The following is an 8,580-nucleotide window of genomic DNA, read 5'->3' as shown; positions in this document are numbered from 1 at the left end:
TCACCTGGGGGCCCCCTCTGTTTAATTATTCATATGCTGAACAAGAGTTTTTAATTTGTAAACAGTTGTTTCTGTCAACCAAATAGTCTTTTAGGTATTCAAAGGCTTGATTCTCAATACCGATTAACTGTAGATCATTTGGTACCAGTCATGGACAACTGTATCAGAAGCAGCACTAAGACCAAGTAATATCAAAATACCACGTTTGTGTTCATTAATAATCTCCATCATATCACTTACAACAGAACAGATATCTGTCCCCATAGATTACAATTTTGTCTAAGCAGATTGGTTGTCTGGCAAAGCTTCTATTCTTTCTAAATGACTAATTAATAATTCAAGAATGATTCATTTTAGCACTTCTGAAATAAAGGATGGATACGAAATTGGTCTATAGGAACTTAATTTCTGATAATATAGATAACTTTCCATAATTGGTGTAACTATAGCCATTTTCTTAGATTTAGGAAACACGCGGCGATGTTTGTGTTGACTATTCTTGTAAATATATGGAAAGACAAAAAGAAGTTACTTTCTCCAATTACTTTGGATTTTGCTCTCTTGATGATCCGTTAAATTGGCAGAGGTCTTTTTGTCAATCAAACAACTGAAAGACTAAGTCAATGAATTAGTCAATTATATATGGGGAAATAAAATCACGCCTGATGAATGAAAAAAAGAAAGGAATTATTGTTAAATTACTCAAGGGATCCCATTGTCGCCAGTACATATGAATGTCTTTTCCAATGTAATGTTGAATAAAATAGAGCGAGTAATAGCTATAATACTTAAAAAGAAAAAAAAAAATTAAAAAAGCACGTTTCAGAAAGGGTTGAGCATGTGGTGATAAAATTTTTATTCCATGATATATAGCTCACCTCTTGTATTATGTTTTTTGTATTTGGAGAATACATATCTTAGTATTTCACGTAGTCTGTTAAAACATATTGTGAGACACTATGGGATACCAGAAAAGATTCTAAACATCATAATGGATATTCATAGCGGAACTTGTCGTAGGGTAACGGTTGTTGGTAGTGTTACGTATGCACTTGAAGTCAAGACTGGAGTGTAACAAGGTGGCTTACTATCTCCTCTACTGGTTGTGATTAATTATAGTATGAACAAGTTAATACAAGGAATGAATAATATCATTCAATGGAAAGGGGACCAGAGATCTTGTGATCTTGAATACGCATATAATATAGTTATAATTGCCTCCACAGTGGCTGAAATGCAGGAAATGAGTCATATGTTAGTACTGGAGGGGTGAAAAGTAGGATTAGTGATCGACTAGAGAAAGGCTGGGGTCATGTAGATTAAGAGAGGTGATCAAGCTAACTGCTTTATCGAAGGAGTAATATTACACGACTCAAGATCTATCACATATTTGGGGACCGTCATCAACATCAATGGATCACTAGTTACATAATTCCAGGACATAATAGGTAGGGCAGAACAAGCAGTGGGGATGCTAAAAACAGTGTGGAGGTCAAATCAAATATTAGTTCACAGCACACTGCAAATATACTTTTCACTTACAAAACTGATATCAGCTTAGGGGCGCCAGTCGTGGTACAGCGCACTGTAACAACTGATGCAAAATCCGTTGCCTTTGAGAATAAAGCATTGAGAAGAATTTTTGGAATCAAATGACAGCAGTATAAAACGAATGTGGTAATTCGGGTAATGTCAGAGGGGCCCAATATGACCAATATAGCTAGATTATCGAGATGGAGATATATGCAGCATGTTTACAGAAAGGAAGAAGAGTTTGTCCAGGATGCACCTGAATGGAAACCGCTGGGCCGGAGAGGACGTGGTAGACCAAGATTAACGTGGTTGATGACAATGAAAAGGGAGGTTGGATCTGAGCATTGGGTTGAGCTGTAAGAAATGGCACAGGAAATAGACATATGGCGTAAATTCATGGAGCCCATCGACATTCCGTCGGTGCCAGAGGCTTAAGTTAAGATGAAAAAAAAAGAAAAAAGTTTTTTTTTTTTTTACAAATTCTAGAAAATTATTTACTATTTCCTGGCCACTCTCCCACTCTGGTAGCCTTTTTTATTTACATTTCTCATTATAGCCCTTAGGAGACGATATAATGTATATATATCTGTTGCTGCTTTCGGAGTATTTCTTTTATGGTATTCGTTTTGATTTCCCCTTGTTAGGCAATTACATTTGCACATTACAGTTTTGTATTTTAGCCATGTACTTTGTTTTTAACCTATTCCAGTTTCTGTGTGTCTTTTTTCCCTCTTCTTCTCTACTCCATCAAACCAAGGTGATCAGTCTTTAACAATTATTGTCTTTTCCATCAAGGTAAACATGGTATTATATTTATTTTTACTTACCCTATTACATATGGTCATAAAACTCAATACATATGGAACCCAATAAACGCTGGTTTTCGTGAGCACAGGGATTATTGAAAGCCTCATTTATTTTCTTTGTAACTCCCATAAATTCACAAGGAGAGAAGTTTGAATTATTTCTAAAGCTTATTTTCTTCACCACTGCGGGTTGCTATAGAGTTAATGTAAAATTAATAAGTTTGAACACTGGACAGACAGTGCATGCCTCTTCTACATTTAAATCAGATACAATATTATTCATTCTAAAACTAGGTCTTACATATAGCCAGCAAAGTAGTTGTACTCAACATTATTTACTAGTTCAAATGATTTCAATAGCTCACAGCCAGTTTTGCTTCACATGATGATCTTGCCAGCGATCACTTTTAACTTCAAAGCACGTTGCGTTATTCAAATGCTTTAAAGGATTTTTTTTTTTTCATAAGAACTACTGTAGAATGGGCACTTGGTGGGGGGCTTACTTTCACTACCGCCACTTTTGTTACCAAGAAAACTGATGATGTTGAGGGTAGTTGATCCCAATACACATGTGTATCTAAATTTGTCATCATGCCTAAAAACCTTCACTATCAAGTAATTTGACACTTGTTTCCTTACGTTTTAAAATTTCTGCTAGTTCATCCACCACTTTGACCTTTGACAAAAAACCACTAACAAAGGTTCATTATGCTGTATATCAAAAGATAGGCAATTAGGTTATGCACATTTGGGCACTAGTTTCCTGCAAATCACATAAAAACTGGCCACGATATGGAAAAAAAAGACGTTTATTACTTTTTCATGATCTTGGCCTTGACTTTTGACACAATCACTACCAAAATCTAGTTGAATTGTCCTTGGAAAATGGTCAATAATTTCACCAAATTTTCTGAGATTCAGTCAAATGGTTTTTGGATTATGCGAATCATAAACACACAGACAGGCATACAAAATACACGTCGATCAAAACATATACTTCTCAAAAACGAGGTTGGAGAAGGTAAAAATAAAATCTATACCTGGTATTTGTTTACAAGACACAGTCTCCATATACTGCCAAATTATGCAAAGCTGTTGTTTTCTTCTAATACTTTTTCATAATTTAAAACAATTCACCACATAGGAAAGAAGTTAGAATTATATAAAAAATAAACTATAGAATTATAAAAAAAAAGCCTAGTTTCCTCACTAAACGACCTGGAACTGAGGTCAACCTAGTAAACCAAACAAAAGTTCGTGATGCCAGCGTAAATTTTGATATATATTAAAATATTGTTGAAAATTAAGTAATTACTAAAAAGAGTCAATAAGATATACATTCTCAAATAGTGACACTTGAGTAATTACTCAATTTTTTATTTAGAATATATTTTGAATTACAATATATCAAATGTACGCTAGGCTCGAACTTCTGTTTGGTTGACTTAACTATATTGACGATGTCAGTTCTACGTCGTTTAGTCAGGAAACCAGGAAATTATTTTTTTTATAATTCTATAGTTTTTTTTTTATAATTTTAACTTATTATCCAAGTGGCAAATTGTTTTGAATTACGAAAAAGTAATAAAGGAAAACAATATCTTTACATAATTTGGCAGTATTTGGAGAGCGTGGTCATGTAAACAAATATCCTATACCTTTGTGAAGTACACCGAAGTCACGCAATGACCTCCATAAACACTAAATTTTCTCCCAAAACATTTAAGATGTCTTGAGAGATCATAGGCAAAGGTACTAAATTGCCTCGCTGGTCTATAGTAACTAGCCAAGAATAAACAAAACCGCAACTTTAAGAAATCTGACGTCACTGTGATGTCACAATAACGTCACTCACTATACGTCACAATCAATAATATGTCGATCCAGATTAACAGGTTGGCTTTGGAATAATTAATGAAGTGTAAAAGATAAATATAATGAAGTTGAAAATGGTAATTTGATAAATCTAACATTTTTCAAGAGTTAAATAAATCGTATCGATGATGATATTTCAATAGATACCTTTGTGACCATACTTTATATGTTTAGTCTACTTTTGATATTTGAAACTGGATTTCACAAACTCCCACTAGACTGCCGAAGGATCACTACTAAGGCTTTCAAGAAGTTGAAAGCTTTCTTGTTTTCTAAATGCCTCGATGATTCGACAATTAGCGAGGATTATGATGTGCGATAATGTGAATATCTAAGAAAGCATACAACAAACAATTTGTGTCAGGCTTGTATGACAGAAGGCTTTTTTTCCGCGTGTTACATGACCAAGAAAAAACACTTATATTAAAGAAAAGTTACTTGAAACTTCATTTCATAATTACTCGTACAAGACTATAATAACTAAAACTATGAATATTAAAACGAAGGATTAAATTGACGGTTTCTATGCACGACAAGACTTTCAGATGCATATATTCACTTTCTTGATGCAGTCAAGAGAGAGAGAGAGAGAGAGAGAGAGAGAGAGAGAGAGAGAGAGAGAGAGAGAGAGAGAGCAGTTTTAGTGAAGCACTTGCTATGCATGCTAATTATTCCCCTAATTAAGGAACGAATGCGTAGTCAACTACAATAGGCCACATGAAACAGCATGAGAGAGAGAGAGAGAGAGAGAGAGAGAGAGAGAGAGAGAGAAAACATTCTCTATTCCAGTGAAGGGAGAGATTGTTTATATTTAAGCATTATGAGAGAGAGAGAGAGAGAGAGAGAGAGAGAGAGAGAGAGAGAGAGAGAGAGAGAGAGAGAGAGAGAGAGAGAGAGAATTCCGTATTCCAGTTTAGAAGGAGATTGTTCATTTTAAGCATTATCCGACAAATATTTTATATAGTAGTTCTGTAAATTGCAAATGAAAACTACACCAAACGTAATACTAGGCCTCTGAGAGAGAGAGAGAGAGAGAGAGAGAGAGAGAGAGAGAGAGAGAGAGAGAGAGAGAGAGAATTCTGTGTAGATGGACATTGTTGATATTTTAGTATTATCCGACAAATATTTTATATAAATTGTACAAGAAAACTACACTAGACGTAATACTCGGTCTGTGTGTGAGAGAGAGAGAGAGAGAGAGAGAGAGAGAGAGAGAGAGAGAGAGAGAGAGAGAACTTGGAGGTAAATATTCAATGAAAATATATCAAGAATGACATACATTCTGAAAAATATGAGGGAAAATATTTTCAATTTCCTATTTCTGAAACGGAGTAAATAACAAAGTGTTTCCACGATCCACAATATTGGGATGAAATACTTTCTCTAAATATGAAGAGAACTTCGACAATAACGCCTTTGACATAAGAGAAAACTCTTTATTAGGAAATGCCCTCTTTGGAAAATGGAAGTAAATTAAAAAATCATTCCAAATACAATTACACTCATCAAGGATCAGAGACAGAACTTTCAAGAATTATTGTAAATTGGTCATAATGACTCTGCCCTAGGGTTCATCGCAGAGATTTATCAGAGGGTTACACCTAATTTTTGCAGCGATGAAAAGCGTAAACTGTTTTGGCAGCAAGATGAAAAAGGAAGCGGGGAACAAAGGTGAAAGCGAAAGGGAAAATTTAGGTGTAGCCTATAGGTAGGGTCAGGAGGGATGCTATAAAAACCATTCATTAATAACTACAGTAGAGAGAGAAAAAAATGAGCAGTTACTCTGTGATGTAGCAAGCAGAGTTTCGCCTTTAGCTTTAATTATGTGATTTGCATTTTGGCAAAGTGATATACCATGAGTCTGTCTATTCAAACAGACATTGCAAAGATGAATCAGGTACCTAATTCAAGTCATAAGACAACAGAAACAAACTCAAATTTGTGAACAACTTCAAAACTCATTCCAATCTCATCTATTACTTGAATCGACGTAAACACTAAACAACTCACTGTATTGGGCCAGAGAGAGAGAGAGAGAGAGAGAGAGAGAGAGAGAGAGAGAGAGAGAGAGAGAGAGAGAGAGAGAGATAGTGACGGTATTGGAGCTTGGGAGGACATTCTTCATCGACATGAACTGGAGGGAAAACCTATTTTTTTAGTATTGGTAATCAAAATGGTCAACACGTTTTATAGACCAGCGCATGAAAGGGTGTGCAGTTGAGAGTAAAATATATATCAAACGAACCGGAAACATGAAACCTCTAGAAGTAATTTCATGAAAACATATTTATCATCATGGGGGCAGTCTAGATCAAATACCTCAACTCCATAATCTATTTGAATCTATTTGCTATTATTTTTCTTCATAACGTAGGCGACCGAAGAAAGGGGCCATTTCCATTGCGAAGGGGAATGAGGAATGATAGTAAAACTAGCTGATGGATTCCGACACAGATTGCATTGCTGCTAATTAATGTTCCATTAGACACGAACATGCTGAACTGAACTATATAAAATGCTTCTCTCATTTTTAATGGATTTCATGGGAGGAATTAGAAAGGAGTAGTCGGTTCCATTAAGACCTTTTCATTCATCTATTGAATCTAAATATCTCTGACTAATGTGATTCATAATCACCTTTTATCATTGGGTTCTTCAGTATAGAGTACAGTTGGACACAAAAATTCTTGGTGCACCTCATTCTTAGGAAGTGCATCCTATACCACTCTAACAAGGCGACGAGTTCCTGCATGTGGTCTCACCACCACCTCTGCCATCTCTCTTCATTGTCTACAGCATCTGTTTGATTACTGGCCATGAAGTAAGGGTGTGTCAGGCTGCATTTTCTCTGAGTAAGGTGTACCAGGAATTCCTATGTTCATCTGTGCATGTATGCATATAAGTAGGTGATGGTTCCTAAGGATTTGTGAGCTTGAGAGTAGTTCATCAAAGATAACTCACTACAAGTTAAGCGTTAGTATCGGGTTGAGTCAACAAAGTTAATTATTTTTTTTATGAAGATTCAAATAACTTAATTGCCGTAAGTCGAAGCATGCTGTTTTAATTACACTAAAGTACCTTAAATATATTTTGTGAGAATTTTGTATTGAGAGCAACCCCAATGATTTGCCAAGAATTTTGTGAAAAATAAGTTATCAATCACATTCGTGAACAGCATCCTTTCCAGTTACTTTATATAGTTTTAAATCAAATTTAATTCCCCCCCCCCTCCCCCCAGAAAAATAATCCTAAAGCCCTGTTCTTTGTGTTTAGAATTTTGAAAAAAACTAAAATTTATCTCTATTGGAACTAATATGTTGTCATGTATATTGCTGTAGTAATTAGTGACCCTAATTACTTCATTATTTCTATTTTCAAGATGAAGTGCTTGCGACCTTTAACATTTTATAATGGTAGAATTTGCATTTTTGGTAGAATGTTTTGACAACCAAATCCTAGGATCACTGGGTGTCTGTTCCCTGTCCCCCTTTTTTTAATAAAAGAAAAAAAAAGTTTGACTGCTAAATTCAGGGTTTTCTAGGAAAAGAAATTGACTGTTAAACTTGACATTTTCAAGAAAAAGAGTGTGATTGCTAAACTCAGCATATTAGTGTCAAAATAATTTTATTTTCAGCTATCTTTATTTTCAGTCTTCATCCTTCATTAAGTTATTTTCATTTTAACCATTTTTTTTTTTACGACGGTCGACTCGCTCTAAAGGGAAATCTATTTGGTACTCGGAATTTGAAGGCGAATCTAAGATAGTCAAGAAAATTAATATCAAAACCATTTTAATTACAAATATGTATAGTAGGGTCAATATGATCTCTTATACCCTTTATTGGACAAGAAGTTTAAAATTATTTTTGTATTACTCTAATGCATAGCAAAACAATGTTCCTGTATGTCTTTATTCTAGAGTTACGGCTAATTTGAAATGTCTTGGTATTATAGGGAGCCCTTTATAAAAAAAGAAAAATAATCGTTTAGTATGTGCAATACACTAGCTAGGTAAGTGCAACACCATGGGAATATGTTCAATTATCTTGATTGATTTCTTAGGTAGAGTAAATTCATATATATATATATATATATATATATATATATATGTATGTATATGCTCCTATGAAGCTGATCTTGTGTAGAGTAAATACAGTAGTTTATTAGTTATTTTGTTTATATCTTATTTATGCATTGAAAAGAGCATAACCATCCCATAAAATGAGCTCCTTTCATGTAGATGTAAGTGTGATATGTAAATTATGTAAGACATTCGTCGTTAATTTCATTGTATTCTTTATTCAAGTTAGTAAATGTAAATTTACATTATTTTTAAGAATTAACTTTTCATTTAACGTATTTTTGT

This window comes from Palaemon carinicauda, chromosome 3 (assembly GCF_036898095.1).
Source record: "Palaemon carinicauda isolate YSFRI2023 chromosome 3, ASM3689809v2, whole genome shotgun sequence".
In the NCBI taxonomy this organism is placed as follows: Eukaryota; Metazoa; Arthropoda; class Malacostraca; order Decapoda; family Palaemonidae; genus Palaemon; species Palaemon carinicauda.
The sequence above is the reverse complement of the archived record's forward strand: the minus strand, read 5'-3'. Positions refer to the sequence as shown.